The following is a 22,675-nucleotide window of genomic DNA, read 5'->3' on the forward strand; positions in this document are numbered from 1 at the left end:
AAGATTTACTTTATTTTTGAAAATCTACCTCCACAAAAACATGCGTATCTTATGAACCGCACGTCCTAGAAGCAAGATTTAACTGTCATTTTAAAGCTAAGATCCTCAGCTTTCCAACATTTCACCACTTGTAAAAATAGCTGCTTCTTGCTTTCCACTGCTGAAATTAGTTTTCAACCTGATAATCACTCATGAATCATTGCTAGTGTTGACCTGTCCCAATTCAAAGTCATTATCACCTACCCTGAATTTCCTTTAGTGAATTAAAATAATTTTTAGCATAATTTTCACTTCATTGCAATCACATTTAAAAGTATTTTTGCCTGTTTAAAAGCATACCGGTTTTCTCTAAGCTTGCTGGGGGGAACTGGAATTTGAACTGCATTTGTATTGTATTCCTGAAAACTGTTTGCTCTTCTTACCATCTCTTTAAATTGCCTAAGGGGGGAGTGAGTTGTCACAAGGGAAAAGGTGATCATATTATCTCTTGTTGAAACCATATTAAGTTTATTTCTGTGCTGCATTCTTTCCCATCTTGCATTTCCTTGAAACCATACAAAGAATTCTCTGATACCTTATTCTTTCTATACCAACTCTTAAGTGACCAAAGAATTGTGCTATTTTAATATTACCCCTTGTTGATCACTATTATATTCATAAGTGTGTTATCAAATATTAATTTATTCATAAAAGTGTGATATATATATATATATTGTTTAATTTTTCCAATAAACCTTTTAATTTGCAAAACAAACCTACTTCTTGGCTCAGTGAGGTCAGGGGGATTCAAAGAGAGGGGCGTTATATAAGGGTTCATCATCTAGATTTAAGAACTTGACATCAAAATATATAAATAAGGGCTTCCATTGGGCATCCCAGACTAGGCATTGACTTAGTTGAATTGCTGGATTGAAGTCACTTACATAACTTAATCTGCCTCAGTATGGGCGTAGTTTGAATTTTCACTCTTGATTCCCTAATGGCATTCCCTTTTCACACCAGTTAATTCTCGTTTGGAGCTATGGTACAGTTATCTATGTTGTTATTACTCATCGTTTCAAGGTGTGTGGAAATGATCCCTTTTGGAGAGGCATCATTGTTAATAGTTCTCTTAATTTTAGTGCCTGTGCGTCTAGATGAGCTCTGATTCATGATCACGGGCACATTTTTATTTAAATCCCCAAAGAGATTTTCCATTTCAAATATTAGGGTATTCGCTTTCTGAACAGGGATGATGCATTTTGGTGACCTTTTGGCACATTAGTTTGTGGTGGTTCCTTAGGACCGATTTTCCTCTTACCCATTGCCCTAGAGGGGAGTAATTTATAGCTATTTGTAGCTCAGCAGTTATCTGTTGAGGCCATCTACTATATGAAACAGGATTAACTCACATATAGATAAAGGACCCACGTTTTGTTGAGTGTTTTGTTGCATCAATATGAATATTGTCAATCCTTAAGCAGCTTTTCAGAAGAAAAGCAGAGAGTTATTGCTGGAATACCAAAACAAAACATCCAGATGGAGGCGGTAGCCTTTCTGGTAGACTGCCTGATGACTGCCCTTGTTCGCCGTCTTTCTGTGCCGGTGCTCTGCACCATGGCAAAGCTTTTACAGAGCTCCTGCGCTCAAAGGGACTTCCTTCTTTGGGGGTGGCTGCACTGCTGCCTGCCGAATTACTGCCATGCCACAGCCAAAGTTTTTACAGTTCTTCTGCCCTCAGAGGTACAAGGGATCCCTCCCTCTGTGGGGCGGCTGCTCTTGCTAGTTGCCCTTCTGCACTGTGCTCAGATGTACAAGTGGTCCTTTCAAGCTTATTGCCAGAACTATGCCAGCTGCGGGCTAGGAAGCAGCAGGGGCATGGTAGCCCTATGAATGCACACCAAACAAACAATACTGAGAGCAGCAACAGGTAACGGAATGACTGGAGCCAGGGTGCTGGGGTAGAAGATTAAGCTATAATAATAGGAAAGCAAGGTGGCATCTGAGAATGCTAAGAAGAGATAAAGTGAGTTCAAAGTAGATAGTTCTGTTATGTTAGGGTTACAAAATAGTAGTGGTATTGTGGATTTGTTTAAGTTTCCCCCACAGATTTGAGGGGCTTCCCCCCAATATAGAAATGGCAACAATGTTAGATCTGCACATGTTTTCCAAAGTTTGGGACTCTCTAATGATGACAGAGCAGATAGTGCTGGAGAGGAAGTGCCCGGTCAGGACCTATTCAGCCAATTTTACACTAATTACACTAAAAAGCAAGTAGTACAGTATGTGACCAATGTTCATAGATCCATGTCTTTTCATCGATAGTACTTATATTGTGGGATTGAAGTTACATATTTTTCCAGATCCTTATATTTCGATGATTCTTTTTTTTTTTTTGTAAATAGGGGAACCTATAGTGGAAAATGAAGAGGGTTGACGCATGGGAGCCAGGGCAAACCAATGAAACAGCATATTGTTCATTTTTGGTGATTCTATTAAAAACAGATTCGGCAAATGTCAACACTTTGTGCTTTGACACACCACAAGAGAGATCCCACCAGTGTACTGGGATAAATGGAGCCATTGAGACCACTATCTCGCGGCCCACCAGCCATGTGTGACAGCCACACTCCCACCTCACTGCACCCATGGAGCACTCATTGAGATGCTCTACCACGGGTAGGAATAGGAACAGTATTTATCCAGCAAGTTTGGAAGTAATACCTAGGTCAGCATACTTCAACGAGGAGCACCGAGGAGCCATAGAGCCAAGGTCCCATCCAGAGGGTCTTTCCAGCTACTGGACGGCTGGACCACTGTGCTCTTATAAATGTGCTCTACCATGGGCCATGATGGGGGACAGTATGGTGTCAATTGGGCCGCTGTCAAGCTTGTGAGAAGCAATGGAACACTTGAAACTGCTGTGATCAGAAGGGGAAGAGAGAGACCGAAGAATCCCATAACATGCAGCCACACAGTTTGAGTTTTAATTTGAGTTTATAACAATTATATAGTGCATAACCCAAGGAAAACTGGATAGGACTGACCTGTGTCAAGGTGCAGATGCTGTACAATAAAAAAAAAAACCTTTCCAGGTAATGAAGGGAACAGGAATCAACAGAACAAGTACATTTTGAAGGTTTTTTGGAAGATGTCCAAGGACATTGCTGTGCGTTTATTGATGGGAAGACTCTTCCATTAATTTGGTCCAGAGACAGAAAAGCGTCGGACACCTCTTGAGATGTAACAAAACCATGGGATAGTCAGCAGATTGCCCATAGCTGACCTGAGAAGGGAGGTAAGATACATAGGAGTCACGTACACCTTTAAAAACCATGCAAAATATTTCAAAACAAATGCTTTGGTGAATAAGAAGCCAGTGAAGTTCCTGACGATATGTAGATATGGCAGATGACTTGGGAAGATGCACTGCTACATTCGGAATCTTTTGAAGTTTCCTTACCATAGTCGAGGAATGAGTTCATAAGTGTACCAAGCAAACGGAATGGCACAGTCCTTTTAAAGAGTCGAGTTCTGTAAAAAGCTGATCTGGAGACATTGTTGATATGGGATGACAAAGAAAGATCAGATCCCCAGATGATCCCTACATTTATAACTGTTAGGAAACATTTCTCAATTGTGGGTAATTTTCCTTCCATGTGGCAACCCCTAAACATTTTGCTGTTGTTTTCACCATGATCTAGACTTTGCTAGAGAAGTGCAGCCTACTGCCGCACTCCTCTGGGCTTTCGCTCCATTCTTACGGGGAAACTGACATGCCCTTAAGATAGTCAGTACCGGGAAACGCTGTTTTCCGTAGTTTCTTTATCATGTTGCAGCTTTCGTGCAACATGACACAAGAGGGCACTGTAAGCTAAGTTACTGCTCTCTTGGGTCTCTAGCCTTCTACAGGCCCTAGATACTCTTTTTGGATTGTAACTGATCGGTGCAAGTGAATCACGGACGGGAATGGTGGCAGCGATCGTTTCTTGTGTTTTTGAGCTCCTTTTGGCGTTTTAAGCGCGTTTCTCGCGCTTAGCCCAAAATGGTGGCCTGGCTCCCAAAATGCCCAGACCACGAGGCTCTTTGTCCTGTCCGCTGACCATCTTGCTCCCTTCACCTTCCCCAGGTCGAGCCGACCCAGGGCCTTCCTTATTTGGGCATGTACTTTCCCGCGAAACAAAGATTCTTTCGCGGGCTTCTACAAGCCTTGTGTGTGCCTCCAGGATGTGGGCTTGGATGTCTGGTCCCAATACTCATCCTGGGTGCTAGAGAGTCTAGTGTGGTGTGAATGCCTGGGACCACCGTGGTCCGTGATAGGTCCACGTATGGTGTGAGTGTTTTATGAGCGGATCTCCCATTGGGTCCCCTCTGTTTTGGCACGAAGGGAACCGTGGATAAGAGGGGGCTGGAAACGTCACTACCATGTCGGTCTCCTGAGTTCTCACGAAAAAAGGAATACAGGAGCCAAGTATCCTGCAACCACGAGGCTGAACCGAGGAATCGCTGGTGAGCCGCTGAAGGACTGCTCCTCTGCACTGCTGTCGCTTTGTGAAACCCTTTCTACCTCTGATCGAACCAGAAGGCCTGTACTGGTACTTCGACCCTTGGAATAGCAGGGACATCTATTCTTGGCATCTTCACCATCTCCTGCACGTAAGCCTTCGGAAGTGTCTCTGGGCCATCCAGCAGACTGACCAGCCTACCCAGGAGTCTTGCTCTGTAACCGCCGTCAGGTTGTGTTGTATTTCGAGTCCTTGTCACTCTCACACGATTCGTACACTTGGCATTCCCAGGTCTGAAGTGAGTAGTGTACATTTGGCTGAGATACACACGGCCACTCCGTGTCCCTGCTGGGGTAACAAACTGTGCAGGTTCACTTCGTTTGGGACATCTTTAACTCAACTCTGCTGCTGCAGAATCTACACGACGACGAGACGTCCCCTGCTCCCCTGAACCTGCCAGCACTGAAACTGACGCGGAGAAGCCTGGGTCTGCTTGCATCGGGGACCGGTGAGTAGCATAGCTAGGAACTGGTTGCCCTCCTGCAGGAGCCCATAGCTTTTCCCCGCTGTGTCAAACAGCACGCCTTTCCGTACTCGCGCTCTGCTTCTGCCCACAGTGGAGGCTGCGCTTGAGTCGCAGAACTCTGTTCTTCTTCATTTGTGCACTGAACTGAACTGCCTGATTCCCTCAAAGAGACTCCCCTTTTTGCCCGTTGGCACCAGCGTGTGCAGGTACTTTTGAGCACAAGGCTCCACTCTTCGTAGGGCTTGGACTTCCTTTTAGTTAGGTGCCTCTGAAGGTGGACTGGGTCTAATCATTATTTCGCACTGCCTGTTTTCCTCCCCTTCGAGGTGGACTACACATTTCGTGCATCTAACGCTTTAGACTTGTTTGTATTTGTATATATACTGTATTGGTTTGGTATGTGTTGGTTTACTAGAGTTTTATTGTGATTTCTCGCTACGGTCATTGTTGCAAAGGCCTTGAAATAAATGTGTATATATTTTTAATATAACACCTGTTTGGAGTAATTTGTAAGTGCCCTTGCTTTGTGTGCTCATTGTGGGCTTTCAGTCACCCTCACCCCTCTTGAGACCTAGTCTTGACTGCCGTGATCGCTTCCCTGATTGGTCTGGCTTGTCCAGAGGTTACCCTGTTCCAAGTAATTAGGTTGGCCTTCTGAACCTCTGAGCCGCCAGGACAGAGTTCAGAAATCCGTCTTAACAAATTGGTGTACAGCGGAGGGATACGACTGAAGGTATCCAGTGTTGCGCACAAACTAAGGCATGTAAAGTTATTCCTACCAGGACACGTAGTGAATTGTCGTAGTATAACTTTTAAAAGGCCATAGTCCTATCTAACAGTATGGAAACAAATACCTTGTTAACTTTAAATACTTCCAAATCCGAAACATTGAAAAAGATGTGTGCGGAAAGAGGTGTTTCCTCTCAAGGCACCAAATTGGATATGATCCAAAGAATCGTGGCGTGGCAAGAAGCACAGCTTGACGCTATAACTTCTGAGGACAGTGCGGAAGGAGGTGGGGCTGCTCTCACTGGTAGAACCGACGGTTCTGCCGCTGCACTGATCCACCGCGACCACGAGGACAGGGAGGATGAGATGTCTAATGTTTCCTCTGCCAGTGTCGATGGGGAGGCTATTCTTGAATTCAAGAAGCAAGAGCTGCGGTTTAGGCAGAAGGAGCTTGAGTTCAGCATAGCCAAACTACAAATAGAACAGGCAGAAAAACAGAAAGACAGGGATCACCAGTTGGAACTGGCCAAGCTTCAGGTTGCAAATGGATCCAAGGGTCCTGGACATGGGTCTGGGGCCTCCTCTCATCCACGGTTTCCGAAAGAACTGCTCAGTGTGTATGAGGAAAGGAATGACATTATGGACTGGATGAATACGTTTGAGTATGCATGTGAAGTTCAACAAGTTGACAATGCTGATAAGATTGCCTGGTTACTCAGCAGACTGCCCCATTCTGGCTGTAGTGCCATTATGGAAATGTCGAAGGCTGAGCGAGCTGATTTCGCAATGTTAAAGCAAACTCTCATTTTAAAGTTTGGAAAGACTCCTGCCCAATATTTAAAACAATTTCGAGAGTACAAGAAAAAAGGTGGTATTACTTGGGTATCTTATGTAACCGAATCCTTAAAAAACTTGACTGGCTGGGTCGAAGGTTATAAGGTTTCTACCTTTGAAGGCATGATAAATCTTGTCATGCTGGAACACATTTTTGCATCTTCTTCCCCGGAGCTTAAGCAGCATTTGGCCGATTCGAAGGAGATAGATCCTAAGAAGCTGGCCATTGCAGCAGACTTATGGGTGTCACATCGAGTGTCCCATAAGGACACAATTCATCCTGGTAAGCAGGAGGAAGGGAAAAAGTCCAAAGATAAGGAGGGTGGAGAATCTGATAAATCTTCTTCTCAAAAGGGCCACAAAAAGAAAAATAAGGGTAAGGCACAAGAGAACTCACAGAGTAGTGGAGGTCAGCCTCTGAAACAGAACTCTGGTTACAATAAGCCTCCCTATGTAAACAGACCTAATGGATCTTGTTTTGATTGTGGAGCAACTGACCATTTGAAGGGGGATCCCCGGTGTAAGGTTAAACCTTTGGGAGTCCACACTGCTAATCTGGCCTTCTCCTCCTACGAGGAAGAAGAGATTACAGGAGCATCCTTCTCCTCAGACTCCTTCCCCAGTGGGAGAGAAGCTGAGGTAGTTTTAGTTTCCCTGGGTTCCTGGGAGCCTAAAGTCGCAGAGGCTTATGCTAGGATTCCAGATAATACCAAGCACTACTTTAAAGACAGTGTGCTGATCAATGGAGTGGATACTCCAGCTCTTAGGGATAGTGGGTGCAGTCGGACTGTATTGGATTCTACCTTGGTAGACTCAGAGGAAGTTGCCAGAGCTACTCTGATGCCCACTAAGTTGGCTGACGGCCCACCTCGCATGTTTCCAGTAATACCTGTAAATTTTACTTTAAATGGTACAGCAGTCAGGATTCCAGTGAGCATTCAGAGAAACTTCCCAGGAAAGGTCTTGTTAGGCAATGATCTCAGAGCTTTAGGGCTCATAGGAGACACTGCCGACCGACCCAGCACACGGTCTCAAACACGGCAGCATTGGCCAAGACCAATACGCCGCTCCAGCCGAAGGGGAAACCCAAGGTGAAAGGAGTAAACAAGTCAAGACGAGGGAAAGAGAACATTCCCCCGAGCTCGCCTACCACTGCGGTGGAGGAAGTTGGCCAATCGCCCGGGCCTGATGAGGAGGTGGCGGTGCCGGAAGTATTTGACCCCAACAACCATCCTGAACTAAAAGACTTGTTAGTAGAAGGTGGTCCTGACAGGGAAGAATTTAGTAAAGGCCAACGTGAGTGCCCATCTCTGGAAGGCCTAAGGAGACAGGCCTGCTCCCAGTTTGAGGGTGAACCTCCTGGGATGCATCGGATTTATTGGGAAGGTTGACTCCTGTATAGTGAGCCCACAGAGTCTACAGAAGGAGACCATAGGAGGTTGGAGGTTCCCCTTGCTGTAAGACCCTTCCTTCTGCAGTTGGCGCATGAAGTGCCCCTTGCTGGTCACCTTGGTATTAAGAGGACTAAGCAAAGGTTATCCATGCACTTCTACTGGCCCAAGATGGGGGTGCAAGTAGAAAGTCACTGCAGGAGTTGTGCCTCCTGCCAGTTATCTGGTAAAGTTGGCTCGACAATCCAAGCTCCATTGGTACCACTCCCAGTTGTGGGAATACCATTCGAAAGGGTAGGGATCGACATCATTGGTCCCCTTGACCCACCAACATCCTCAGGCAATAGGTTTATCCTGGTGCTGGTCGACCATGCAACCAGATATCCTGAGGCCATCCCATTGAAAACTGTAACTGCCAAGTCAGTTGCAAAAGCGTTACTTGGCATATTTACTAGGGTTGGCTTCCCTAAAGAAGTTGTGTGGGATCGTGGCAGCAACTTTATGTCGAAGTATATGCAGGCTATGTGGAAAGAATGTGGGGTCACCTACAAGTTCTCTTCTGCATACCACCCCCAGACCAATGGTCTGGTGGAACGTTTCAATAGAACGTTAAAGAGCATGATTGGGGCTCTGGAAGAACCTCAGAGAAGAAAATGGGATCTTCTTTTACCATGCTTACTGTTTGCCTACCGAGAGGTACCACAGGAGGGTGTTGGCTTCAGCCCCTTCGAACTTCTGTTCGGTCATCCTGTACGGGGACCCTTAGCCATAGTCAAAGAGGGATGGGAGATGCCCACTCCCCCTGTTACTACCAACGTAGTAGATTATGTGCTGGGGCTCAGAAAACGGATGGTACTTCTGATGGGCTTGGCTAGTGACAAATTGAAGGCAGGACAAGCGCTGGTGAAACATTGGTACGACCAGAAAGCTTCCCTCATCAACTTTACACCTGGTCAGCAAGTCCTGATCATGAATCCCATAAGGCCTCGAGCTTTACAGGACAAATGGTCAGGCCCTTACACAATGTGGAGCCCCTGGGTGAGGTTAACTATTTAGTGGACCTTGGAAGGCCTGGACAGGCTCCAAAAGTGTTTCACATAAATAGGCTGAAGGCTTTTGTCCCAAGAGTCGAAATCTCAGCACTGCTACTGGCGTCAGATGTTGAGGAAGAGGAGTCTGAACCTCTCCCCGACCTGTTCCAAAGCGGTCCTTCAGATAGCTCCTTTGAGGGTGTCCGAGTGGCCCCTCACCTGACTTCTAATCAACAGGCTGAGGTGAAAAGTTTGCTTGGGCAGTTCCCCCCCCCCTGTTTTCACAGTCGTCTGGTTTGACACCTTGGTGCAAACATAACATAGGCACAGGAGACAGTGTACCTACCAAAAGTAGGGGATACAGGATGTCAGACAAAGTACGGTCTTATATTAAGACCGAGGTCAACAAGATGTTAGACCTTGGGGTGATTGAACCCTCTAGTAGTCCTTGGTCCAGCCCTGTGGTTTTGGTTCCAAAGGCAGGCACTTCTGAATTGAGGTTCTGCGTGGATTACAGGGCTCTGAATGCTGTCACCAAGACAGATGCACACCCCTTGCCTCGAACAGATGAGCTGGTGGATACTTTGGGTGCCTCCAAGTACCTCAGCACGTTTGACCTCACTGCTGGCTATTGGCAAATAGCTTTAGCAGAACATGCCAAGGAGAAGACAGCGTTTTCTACTCCATACGGCCTTTACCAATTCAGGGTAATGCCGTTCGGGTTGAAAAATGCACCTGCAACTTTCCAGAGGCTTGTGAATCATGTGTTGAATGGGTTGGACGAATTCTGTCTTGCATATCTGGACGATATAGCAGTTTTCAGTGCCACCTGGGAAGACCATGTGAAACACCTCGGGATTGTACTCCAGGCTCTTCAGAAAGCACACTTGACCATAAAGGCTAGTAAATGCAAGATTGGACAAGGCTCAGTGGTTTACCTTGGACATGAAGTAGGTGGAGGGAGGATACAGCCTCTTCCCAGTAAAGTACAAGCAGTACAAGACTGGCCTACCCCCACTACACAGACCCAAGTGAGAGCCTTCTTAGGACTCACGGGGTATTACCGCAACTTCGTGGCAGACTATGTCACCATAGCTGCCCCTCTGACTGCCCTCACCACTCCGAAGAAACCCCAGAAGGTAACTTGGGCCGACGAGTGTGAGAAGGCCTTCAACGGCTTAAAAGACTCCTTGTGCCAGGCCCCTGTCCTCAGGGCCCCTGATTATCAAAGACCTTTTATTGTGCAGACGGACACCTCTGACACTGGGATAGGAGCTGTACTATCGCAAGTAGATGAGAAGGGTAAGGAACACCCTATTGGTTTTATTAGTCGCCAGCTTAAGGACAGAGAGCTCAGATGGTCCACAGTGGAGAAAGAATGTTTCTCTGTTGTGTGGGCCCTACTGAAGCTGAGGCCCTACCTCTATGGGACCCACTTCACTGTGCAAACTGACCATAAGCTCTTAAAGTGGCTAATGAACATGAAGGGAGATAATCCAAAGTTGCTTAGGTGGTCCATAAGTCTACAAGGCTTCGACTTCACTATTGAGCATAGGCCAGGTGTCCAACATAGCAATGCTGATGGGTTGTCCAGAATGTTTAACCGACCTGAACAAGAGACTCATCCAGGGGTGGATTAGTTCCCCCTGACCATAGTCTGGGAGGGGCGAGTGTTAGGAAAGATTTCTTAATTGTGGGTAATTTTCCTTCCAATGGCAACCCCTAAACTTTTTGCTGTTGTTCTCACCATGATCTAGACTTTGCCAGAGAAGTGCAGCCTTCTGCCGCACTCCTCTGGGCTTTCGCTCCATTCTTACGGGGAAACTGACATGCCCTTAAGACAGTCAGAACCGGGAAACGCTGTTTTCCGTAGTTTCATTATCATGTTGCAGCTTTCGTGCAACATGACACAAGAGGGCACTGTGAGCTAAGTTACTGCTCTCTTGGGTCTCTAGCCTTCTACAGGCCCTAGATACGCTTTTTGGATTGTAACTGATCGGTGCAAGTGAATCACGGACGGGAATGGTGGCAGCGATCGTTTCTTGTGTTTTTGAGCTCCTTTTGGCGTTTTAAGCGCGTTTCTCACGCTAAGCCCAAAATGGTGGCCTGGCTCCCAAAATGGCCAGACCACGAGGCTCTTTGTCCTGTCTGCTGACCATCTTGCCCCCTTCACCTTCCCCAGGTCGAGCCGACCGGGGCCTTCCTTATTTGGGCATGTACTTTCCCGCGAAACAAAGATGCTTTCGCGGGCTTCTACAAGCCTTGTGTGTGCCTCCAGGATGTGGGCTGGGATGTCTGGTCCCAATACACATCCTGGGTGCCAGAGAGTCTAGTGGTGTGAATGCCTGGGACCACAGTGGTCCGTGATAGGTCCACGTATGGTGTGAGAGTTTTATGAGCGGATCTTCCATTGGGTCCTCTCCGTTTTAGCGCGAAGGGAACCGTGGATAAGAGGGGGCTGGAAACGCCACTACCATGTCGGTCTCCTGAGTTCTCACAAACAAAGGAATACAGGAGCCAAGTATCCTGCAACCACGAGGCTGAACCGAGGAATCGCTGGTGACCCGCTGAAGGACTGCTCCTCTGCACTGCTGTCGCTTTGTGAAACCCTTTCTACCTCTGATCGAACCAGAAGGCCTGTACTGGTACTTCGACCCTTGGAATAGCGGGGACAGCTATTCTCGGCATCTTCACCATCTCCTGCACGTAAGCCTTCGGAAGTGTCTCTGGGCCATCCAGCAGACTGACCAGCCTACCCAGGTGTCTTGCTCTGTAACCGCCCTCAGGTTGTGTTTTATTTTGAGTCCTTGTCACTCTCACATGATTCGAACACTTGGCATTTCCAGGTCTGAAGTGAGTAGTGTACATTTGGCTGAGATACACACGGCCGCTCCGTTGCCCTGCTGGGGTAACAAACTGTGCGGGTTCACTTAGTTTGGGACATCTTTAACTCAACTCTGCTGCTGCAGAATCTACATGACGACGAGACGTCCCCCGCTCCCCTGAATCTGCCAGCACTGAAACTGACACGCAGAAGCCTGGGTCTGCTTGCATCGGGGACCGGTGAGTAGCATAGCTAGGAACTGGTCGCCCTCCTGCAGGAGCACATAGCTTTTCCCCGCTGTGTCAAACAGCACGCCTTTCCGTACTCGCGCTCTGCTTCTGCCCACAGTGGAGGCTGCGCTTGAGTCGCGGAACTCTGTTCTTCTTCATTTATGCACCGAACTGAACTGCCTGATTCCCTCGAAGAGACTCCCCTTTTTGCCCGTTGGCACCAGCGTTTGCAGGTACTTTTGAGCACAAGGCTCCACTCTTCGTAGGGCTTGGACTTCCTTTTAGTTAGGTGCCTCTGAATGCGGACTGGGTCTAATCATTATTTCGCACTGCCTGTTTTCCTCCCCTTCTAGGTGGACTACACATTTCATGCATCTAACGCTTTAGACTCGTTTGTATTTGTATATATACTGTATTGGTTTGGTATGTGTTGGTTTACTAGAGTTTTATTGTGATTTCTCGCTACGGTCATTGTTGCAAAGGACTTGGAATAAATGTGTATATATTTTTAATATAACACCTGTTTGGAGTAATTTGTAAGTGTCCTTGCTTTGTGTGCTCATTGCGGGCTTTCAGTCACCCTCACCCCTCTTGAGACCTAGTCTTGACCGCCGCGATCGCTACCCTGATTGGTCTGGCTTGTCCAGAGGTTACCCTGTTCCAAGTAATTAGGTTGGCCTTCTGAACCTCTGCGCCGCCAGGACAGAGTTCAGAAATCCGTCTTAACAATAACATTAGCTGCATAAGAAGTACAGAGGCCAAAGAGCTGTGGGGAAGAGCAGTGGCAGGTCTTTGAGCATTTGCCCATGTACTAACAGGAGCATGTCATTCTTGCCCATGTTCAATTGTAACCCTTTACTAGTCATATACGTGCACCTTTGAGAGGCCCTTAACAAGAGGGAGGAAGGTATCAGAAGGGTCAGAAACCTTTGTATAATTTGCATACGAATGGTACTCAAGTTTAAACTTGTGGAAAATATTTATCATGCGTTGAATATAAATATTGAACAGAAGGGGGAATAAAGGAGAGATTTGAGGAACCCCACAGGATAGGCTTGTGGGGTCCAAGTAAAAGGGCCCAAATGTACTATTTGGACAATATTCGTAAGAAAGCTCTAAAAGCAACTGAGGATATTGTTGTTCATCCCAGTCATATTTTTTTTAACAAGCCAATAGGATTAATTATTCAACTTATCATACACAGCTGACAAATGGATCATGGTCAACATTGAGAGATGGCCTCTCGCTGCATTAGATAAAATATCGTCCCAAACTGCAACCAAATCCAGACTGCGTACTAAAGCCAAATTGATGAAGATCCAATATGGAGTTATGTCCAATGTACTGTAAGGGCAAACAGTAACACAGTGTTATGTTAAGTGTTGGTTACAGGCTTTCATTTGTCATAAAAGAAAAAGGGGTTTGGAGACATCCTTTCTATCCCTAATCCTAAGAGGGGTTTCCCTTCCTCAACAAAACTAAGCACCATCTGTGCTAGTATGTTAAACCAAAAAGCATCCTTTGTCTAAAATCCCTACACTGACTCTTACATGCTAAACTCAATATAATGGGAAACTCATGGATTTCTGTAAGCTATACACTTGTAGCTTTTTTCAAAGTTCCAAACATGAAGCTCTAAGGTGCAGAAAGTAAAAGGAATAAAGTTGCACCAGGAAAAGGTGTCCTCCCTTCCCCTATGTTTCTTTGGGTTTTCCACTGTCTATCCAGTAATTCTGGAAAGAGTCAATAAGGTTCCACTACTTCACAGGGGGGTGACTTTATCCCTGTGTTTCTCCTTTCATACAATGTTTCACTTCACCGTTCCAAGGAGGACGACTCCTCGTTTGAATCTCCCTTAAGCCTCCCTTAAGCATGCAGTTCTTTTGAATGTTTCAATCTCTCATTCTCTGGATCTCAGGCTCTGGATCTCGGGCTCTGGGGATTGTAGATGGTCTGAACAGTTGAAAGGTATTGGAGAGCTATGATTGAGGCAGGGCAGGGTGGTGATGATGAGGTTGAGGATATTACCTTTCTTGTTAGTTTGGTCTTTTGTGTGTTGTGCAAGATTCTGAGTTTTGAGTAGGCAATGAAGATCTTTCCTCATCGACTTAGTTGCTGGGTTGCTAGGGTTGTTGAAGTCACCGAGGAAGATGTCAGCATTTCGTGAGAGACATGGTGGTGACCAAGTCTCTTAAGTCTTAGATGAAGGAAGTGTGGGGGTAGGGTGGTCTGCAGATGAGAGCAACATTTCTGTGTTAGTTAGGGAGAGCTGGAAGTGGCGGGAAAGTTTTTTAAAAGAGCCAATGGTGGGGAATTCCAGTGTGTGCCTGGCCATGATACCTTATGAATGATGGTGAGGCCTCCGACGATCTTGTTTGGATAGCCTTGTTGAATTTTGGAACTGTTGGGGATGAAGACAGCTAGGATGTGTGAGGAGGTGGATGTCATACAGGTCTCAGTAATGAACACAGCTTCCAAGTTATGTGTGGTGATGAAGTTGGCGATGCCAGCTGCACGGTTGGTTGCTGAGCAGATATTGGCGAGCATCAGTTTTCGTGTAGTTGTAGATGATGGAGTACTGATGGGTCGATGGTGAGATTGCTGCGATGCAGTAGCCATGATGTTGCTTGTGAGCAGCGTGGTTTGCGATGATTGATGATGGTGGGAACGGCCAGTTGGGAGAGAGGGATGAAACACATATTTGAGGGATCTTACCCGATGTTAGAGGTGCAGGAGTTCTGGTCCTGGTTCCTCCCGGTCCATACAGGTCCAGCAGGAATTCCCCTTTTCTTCATCTTCCCTTTGCTTTGGATGCCCGGGGGAGATACTCCCTTGATCTAAGCATTAGGAATGTAAAGGAGTGGACAGGGTTACACAGGTGTGTGCAGTTTAGGTCACGTGACCAACATCCACTTGCACCTGCTCACCAACTGCAAAGGAAAAGAGGCTGCCTAGAAGGTGTGAAAACTGGTGGTGGGCAGTGCAACCAAGTGGCAGGGCCTAGTCACGTGACCAGCAGTCTCCTCAATGCATGAAACCCTTTTAGAGAAACAAGAACAATACAGGTTTTTAAATCAACATTATAAATCAGAATTCTTTAAACAAATTAGATTTTAATCAATATCCTAAACACATGGTAAGACACCTGGCCAGTTTCAGAAATCTGTAAGTATGCAGTACTATGTCAAAATCAAGACAGGCATTCAAAATATCAGGATCTTCAGAGTGAGAGATGGAAAGCTACGTCTATTAAATGGCCAGAAGACATCACAAATGGAAGAATGAAAAGGCCCTCTTGTTCTCAAAGTGCATTAGAATAACATATTGTATATCACATTTCTATAAATTCCTAACCACACCACTTAGAAGAACTAATGACTATTTCAACTATATACATTTTACAGTTCTATAAGATATAAATACCTGGTAGGTCAGGTATTGGCGGATTGGGTGAAAGCTTCTGTGATCATTGGTGGGGATCTAAATATACACCTGTTGGATGAGGTGGGTCTACCAAAAAAAGAGAGAGCTATAAAGAAGGGCACTGAAGTGGCTCCTCAAAGTAGGTTCCAGGGACCTACATATGCTAAATGGGCAGACGGTGGGGGACACCCCGGGAAGAAGCACATGGGGAAGGAGATTGAGTAGATTCTGCCTAGGCTATTGTTTCGTTTTTGGTAACCTGATGGATAGAATCAGCAGACTCGAAGTAAATGAGCAAGTCGTGAGTGACCACGACTTGGTAACTTTGGCACTGGAGACTAGGGGGAAACTTGAAGCCAGGGAGGTAATGGGACTGGTGTAAATATCCTGGGTGAGAAACAGGCTAAGAGTGGGAAAGAGGGAGAGCTCTATGATTAGTGGGAAATTTAAGGAGGCAGTAGAGGGAGATAATACTTATGTGGATTACAACTGCATCCTAAAAGATTTCTCTAAACCAGGGAAGAGAGGTATAAAGGCTCAGTCAGCTCCGAGACTTGCTTATGACCCATTGGTTAGTAGAGCCAAAAAAGAACTATGCGCAGCCCTGAGGGAAATTAAGGCAAAAAATAAGCCGGATTGTGCAGAGTTGATTCAGTTGCGCAAACAGAAGTTTAGGAACTGGCTCACTGGCACTAGATGCCACAGATTGCAATCCGAGGCGGAGTTGATGCTAAAGGTAGGATGTAGGAAAAACACTAGAGACCTTTGGGAATTGCTTAATAATGGGGGGTCCTTGAGAGCTGCTCAAATGTCGGGCCAAGTAAGTGAGACAAGCTGGGTGGCCCACTACTCAGGGCTTTTTTTCTGACCCAGGGATGTAACAACAATGGAGACTTCAAACAATCACACCAGGTGGGAAGTGGATATAGAAAGGGAGGATTTAGTAGTAAGGATTAAGGGGCTTGGCTCCTCTAGGGCGGCCAGCCCAGATAGGATCTCGAACCATCTCCTCAAAGAAAATCCTGAGGAGTGGAGTTGGCTCTTCATGCAGATCTTTGAACAGGTCCTACGCACAAGGCTGATACTGGCACATGGTGTGAGGCGATAGTTGTCCCCATTATTAAGAAGGGCGACAGAGCGGATCAATGTAACTATCGTCCGATCGCCCTTCAAGAGTCTATGGGGAAACATTTTGCCTCAATCCTTCTACAGGATTTGACAAAAGTGGGCTGTTAAGTGGGGAAGTTTGGACCCCCATCGAACAGGGTTCGTAAAGGGGGTTGGAACATCTCTAAACCTTTTCACAATTGGGAACCTAAAACTGGGAGCACTAGAGTCAGGGGCCTGCATCCACGTGGCCTTTTTGGATTTGGAGCAGGCCTTTGACTGTGTGAATAGGGCATAGCTATGGGCTAAATTAAAAAACTGGAACTGCCCAGCGGATCTATTGGTGGCGATCCGCGCACTCTATCCTAACACCTCAGTGCAAGTAAGATTGGCAGCCAGAGGGGTGCTCTCTGGTAAGATCTTCACACATCAGGGACTGAAGCAGGGCTGTGCCCTTGCCCCGCTTTTATTCAGCTTGTATGCCTCTGACCTGGGGAAATCACAGGAAGATGTGAGGGCATTCCCTCCAAGAATAAATGGAATCCCTGTGCCCTGGGTCCTGTATGCGGAGAATATCATATTCATGGATCTCACGCCAATTGGTTTGCAGAGGCGAATTAAGTACTTCACTCAATAACTAGAGGCCAATGACATGAAAATTAACATCTGCAAATCAAAAATCCTGAGCATGACGTCCGCCCGCAGGCACCAGCGAAAACAGATCACGTTTGGTTGATAGGGGAAGAGAAGATTGAAGTGGTGGATGCCATGATTTATCTGGGGGTGGTCATTAACAGGAACAGTGATGACAGTGCCCACTATCACTCACTTTGAACAAAGACCAAACGACTTGCAGCTCAGGGCTCAGGAATCCTCTGCAAGTATGATGAATTCTCCCTAAGCCTCTCCTGTCCTATCGCCAGAAGGTGGTGTCCATCTTAACTTATGGTTTGGAAGGAATGATGAGTATGCCCTGGATGAACTGGGCTCTATTAGAGGGTCTGTTTTGGAGGAATTGTATAAGTTTGCCCAATTCACTAGCAATGTCCGTTATAAGACATGAACTGAAACTCCAATCCTTGGAGAGAATTGCTCTATGGAAAACGATCGTGCTCTACAGGAAATGTAGAATGGCGGAAGGTGGTACTCCCTTTGAAATCTTCAGCTTGATGGAAAAATCAGCTGACCCTGCTTTGAGGAGATGGCGGCAAAAGATTGAGGGAATAATGGCAGAAATTTAGTTGGATATGGAAGAGTTGCTCACTAAACCCATTAAAATCAAAAAGAAAATTCTAAGAGCAGGATTGGATTGAAACTGTCCGTCTAAGGAACCTTGACCCCCTGAGACCCTGTTTGGAAAGGGAAAAAACGGGATTGAACCAGCCCCCAACATAGCTATTAAAATTCCTTTCCTCACACTATAGAGATGTGCTGTTGAGGACAAGATTAAATATCCTAGACACAAGAGAGGTGGAATTAGAAAGGAAACTTTTCACATGAGGTCTCATTTTGCAGATATGGTGGTTTGGCAGGAACTGTTGAAATGCTGAAACATTGGCTAACTTCTTGTGGAGTCCTGGCGGGTTTACGCTCAAAATATCTAAAGGGACACCAAGAGAATAGGCCCATAGCCTTAGACCTACAATGGTGGGAGTGGATGTTGATGGGGGAGAGAACAGGTTTATGCCTAGAAGTGCTACAACCCATCGAAGCCGTGCTAAAGCTCTCAAAAGACATATTGTGTAGGTGAATTCTGCCTCAATAAGTAGGAGAGAGTTTTACTCGCTGGTATGGGGGAGTTTTGGCTTGGGGACCACTAAGAACCATTAAGATCAGCTTTGTGTTTTAGTTCTACAAACTGTGTAAGATATAATGTAGATGAATTAAAAGGTTATGGAAGCCATCATCACTGTTTTTAACTGAAGATGGGATAAAGGGTGGAAGGTGAAAACCTAAACATCATCTTTTATGTTTTACTGATTTGAAGTCGATGTCTGATGACCGGATGTGATTAATGTAAATGGTTAAATGGCTTATTTTCTATTCTTCTGTGAATAAGTTCAGCCAATAAACATGTATTTAAAAAAATAAGATAAACAGATACTTGCACCTACAATCTGGGGAAAAAGGCCAAGCCTTGGTGAAATACCACCCACCCTTTTATCTGTAGACATATTGGGTCATATTTGTCATACAATGCATAATTTATTGATTCTTTGAAATATGAATTACAACAGTATTAGGCTAATTTCGATCTCTTATCTACTCCCTGCAGGAATGCATGCATGGGGTCTGACAAAGTGTGCTAGGGACCCCAAATGCTATATGACCTAGGGGGGATGCTAGATCTCTGTAATTAGATGCAAACTTCATGAAAAGCAGTCTTTCTTCAGCTGCAATGGGAGCTTGAGGCAAGAATTCAACCATTTTCCTACACATGGGGTGGGATCACAATTTACAGGAAATAGTTTCAATCTCAGCATTTGAACTAATCACTGTTGCAAAACTGCAGGATGCCTGATCATGCCAGATTATGGATATGCTCACCTACCATGTCAACCGTTCAGAAATGGGTATAATATAACAAGGATCTTCACAGCCTATAATTCTTGGCAACTAGGCTCTCGGAATATATCTTCTCCATATGTGCACTACAGACTCAGTATCAGGCCATGCCTTGGTTGACTTTATGCGGCCATACGCGATTCCAAGATTGTGAGCCCAAATTGGGCAAGTGCTTTCTGCTCTGTATCTATACTCCCCCACTCAGTAATAAGTATTGCAATGACCTTTATGCGCCTAGATATCTAGGACCTTTTTGTATAAGCGTGTAGGAAACACAAAGGTGGTGCAAAATGGCAAAGTGCATGGATCTGTGGGACTTTCTGCCTTTCACGCACACATTGCCATTACAGAAGGGGCATATTGCATGTTCTGCATTACTGCATATACCGGGGAAGATCACCCACCAGCCTTCTTCCATGAAGTTGTCCCACCTCTTCTGCGTCTCTCATCTCTGACTGTCTGCTATGTAGGAGTGGTGTGACGACAATGACCTCTGCCTTAATACCAGTAAGACTGAGATTCTCCTCATTGGCACACCCACTCCCTCCTTTCCTGTCACTCTCTGGCCGGCCTCTCTTGTCCCTCCTCTTGCTCCAACCTGTGAGGCTAAAAACCTTGGGGTCATCTTTGACTCCACACTCTCCCTCTCTCTTCACATCTCTGACGTCTCTAAGAAGTCACACTACCAGCTGCACCTCCTCAGAGGTATTCTACCTTTCCTCTCCTTCCCCCAGAAGCTCACCGTCTCCAGAGCTCTGGTTCTCTCTAGGCTGGACTACTGCAACAGCCTCTTTCTAAATCTGGCGCCCTCTACTCTCCGCCCTCTGCAACTCATTCAGAACAGGACTGCGAGACTTGTCCTTGGCCTCATGCCCTGGGATCGTATCTCTCCAGGACTGAAATCTTTACACTGGCTCCTAATGGCTGCGATGATCAAGTTCAAAACCCTCTGCATTGTTCACAAGGCCCTCTGGGGCCTGGGCCCTAAATACCTACAACTCTCCCTTTCTAAATATCTTCCTTCTCAAGCTCTTCGCTCATCTGCCTCCAACTCCCTCTGGGCCAGTCGCTTCTCCAAGCAACAAGTTGGCAGTAGATCTCTTTCTTCAGATGGGGCTTCCCTCTGGAACAGCCTTGAAACTTGAGGAAAACCATCTCTGGTTCGGGAAGCACCTCAAAACCTTTCTCTTTGCGTCTGCCTTTTCTCCTCCTCTCCCCTGCTGACCTCCTGGCGGATTTGGAATCAGCACTGGTGACCTGGCCACCCTCTGATCCCAGGCCCAGGTCCCTCCACCGCCAGTCACACACTCCTGCACTGCCTGCCTAGCATCCCCTGCACTTTGGGACTGTTCTGTATCCCTTCAGCCCCACCACCAACACTTGACACCTGAGCGTGCACTCACCTTTGCACTCGCCACCTGCTGGCAGTTACTTTACATATTGTTATTTATTCCCATGTACTGCACTGTCCCTTCCCCCGCTCACTCCCGCACTTCCCGCTTCCCCTTTCCCATGTACTTCCGCAAAATGACCATAACTGCAAAATCTCCACCCCTATTACCTCACCTCAAATATGGACAGATCACCATCTAATCTCATTCTCCTTGGACACTACTACCCCTAAACTGCAACAACCTTGTGCACTACCTGCACTTACCAGAAATAAAAAAAATATGACACTAGACAAACTACTCCCCGGCATCATGCCCTCTTTGAACGCTCTACCTAACAACCTTAACCCAAACGACTTAGTGGAAGAATTCAATAATATTATGAACAAAACCCTTGATGATATTGCTCCGTTTAAGCTCAGAAACAGTAAACCACAGAGTCACCTGAACAACTGGTTCACCCCTCTCCTAAAAAATCTTAGATTAGAAAAAAGGAAATGGGAAAAAATGTGGAAAGCCTACCCCACTCCGGAAAATAAACTGAAATTAATCAACATTTCATCTCAATATAAAAAATAAATCATCTCAGCTAAACAAGAGACCTACAACAACAGAATTACACAAGCCAATTCAAGCACTAAACTATTGTTCTCCATACTTAGAGAACTGGAAAACCCCATAACGCCTCAAGATAACGGCCCCAAAGATAAAAAATGGTGCTCTGAAATCCAGCATGCATTATCTAACAAAGTCCTAAACCTTCAAAAGAAAATAGAACTAAAAGCCTCTACCACATTACCCTTTACTAAGACTCTCTCCAACCCTAAACCTACCACCCAATTCCACTTCTCCAAAGTTTCTATATTAGAGGTGGAGAAAGTAATACTCGGCCTAAAACCGTCCAACTGCAAAGGTGACCTTTGCCCAGCACAACTCATCAAAGATGCCGCACGAGACCTAGCACCGTTTATCACAAAGTTAATTAATGCCTCCTTTACCACGGGCACTATCCCGAGTAACCTAAAAGAGTCCTGGGTGCTCCCACTCCTTAAAAAGGCAACTTTAGACCCAGCCATACCCACTAATTATAGACCGATTACTACCGTACTGTTCCTCTTAAAGAATCTGGATAAGGTGGCATATATCCAAATACAGAACTTCCTGGAACAAAACCAACTTCTAGGCTCCCGGCAATCCGGCTTCCGTCCACTGCATGGCACAGAAACTGCATTGATTGACCTAAAACCCCAAATTGATAAAGTACGAGATTCTGGAAAACCAGCACTTCTCCTGCTATTAGACCTATCTGCCGCATTTGACTTAGTGGATCATAAAGTCTTGTGCAACCACCTAGATACAGCAGCACACCTCTCCACTGAGGCTATAGTGTGGATCCAATCATTCCTTAGTGACCGTACCATGAGGGTCTTCTCACCTACAGCAGCTGCAGACCCCATCCCCATCACCTACGGCGTGCCACAGGGATCTTGCATTTCACCAACGCTATATAACATCTTCACTAAGCCCCTGTTTGATGACTTGGACCATCTGGGTATCACGTATACTAACTATGCTGACGATACCCAGATCCTCCTCCCAATCACAGGGGATTACGAAAGGGATTTAGCACTGGTGAACAAAATTTACAGCATTGTTCTGGCGTGGATGGCAACCGATGGCTTATGTCTGAACGATGATAAAACTGAGCTTCTTATCCTAGGTACCGCTTCCCTCATTAATAAGTACAAACTACTCCTCCTTTATCATCGATGAGAACTGCATACAAGTAGCCAAAGAAGTAAAAACGTTAGGTATCTACTTTGACTGTACCTTATTCTCCAAACAGGTAAATTCCCTAGCCTCATCAACAGCTTACACATGTAAATTAATTAGAGCAGGAAAACAATTCTTATCCCAGCACAGTTGTCTAACATTAGCCAGAGCCCTAATCATCTCCAAACTAGACTACTGTAACACATTGTACATAGGAGCCACTAAATCCACCATTAACAAAATTCAGATACAGCAAAACAATGCCCTCCGAGCTGCATTGAACATTCCCAAGAGAGAACACATTTCAGAAACAAGAAGGAAACATACATGGCTCTCCACCTACGAGAAAATCAGACTCAAAACTGCA

Source organism: Ambystoma mexicanum, chromosome 12 (assembly GCF_040938575.1).
Source record: "Ambystoma mexicanum isolate Mex_15411 chromosome 12, UKY_AmexF1_1, whole genome shotgun sequence".
NCBI classification, from domain to species: domain Eukaryota; kingdom Metazoa; phylum Chordata; class Amphibia; order Caudata; family Ambystomatidae; genus Ambystoma; species Ambystoma mexicanum.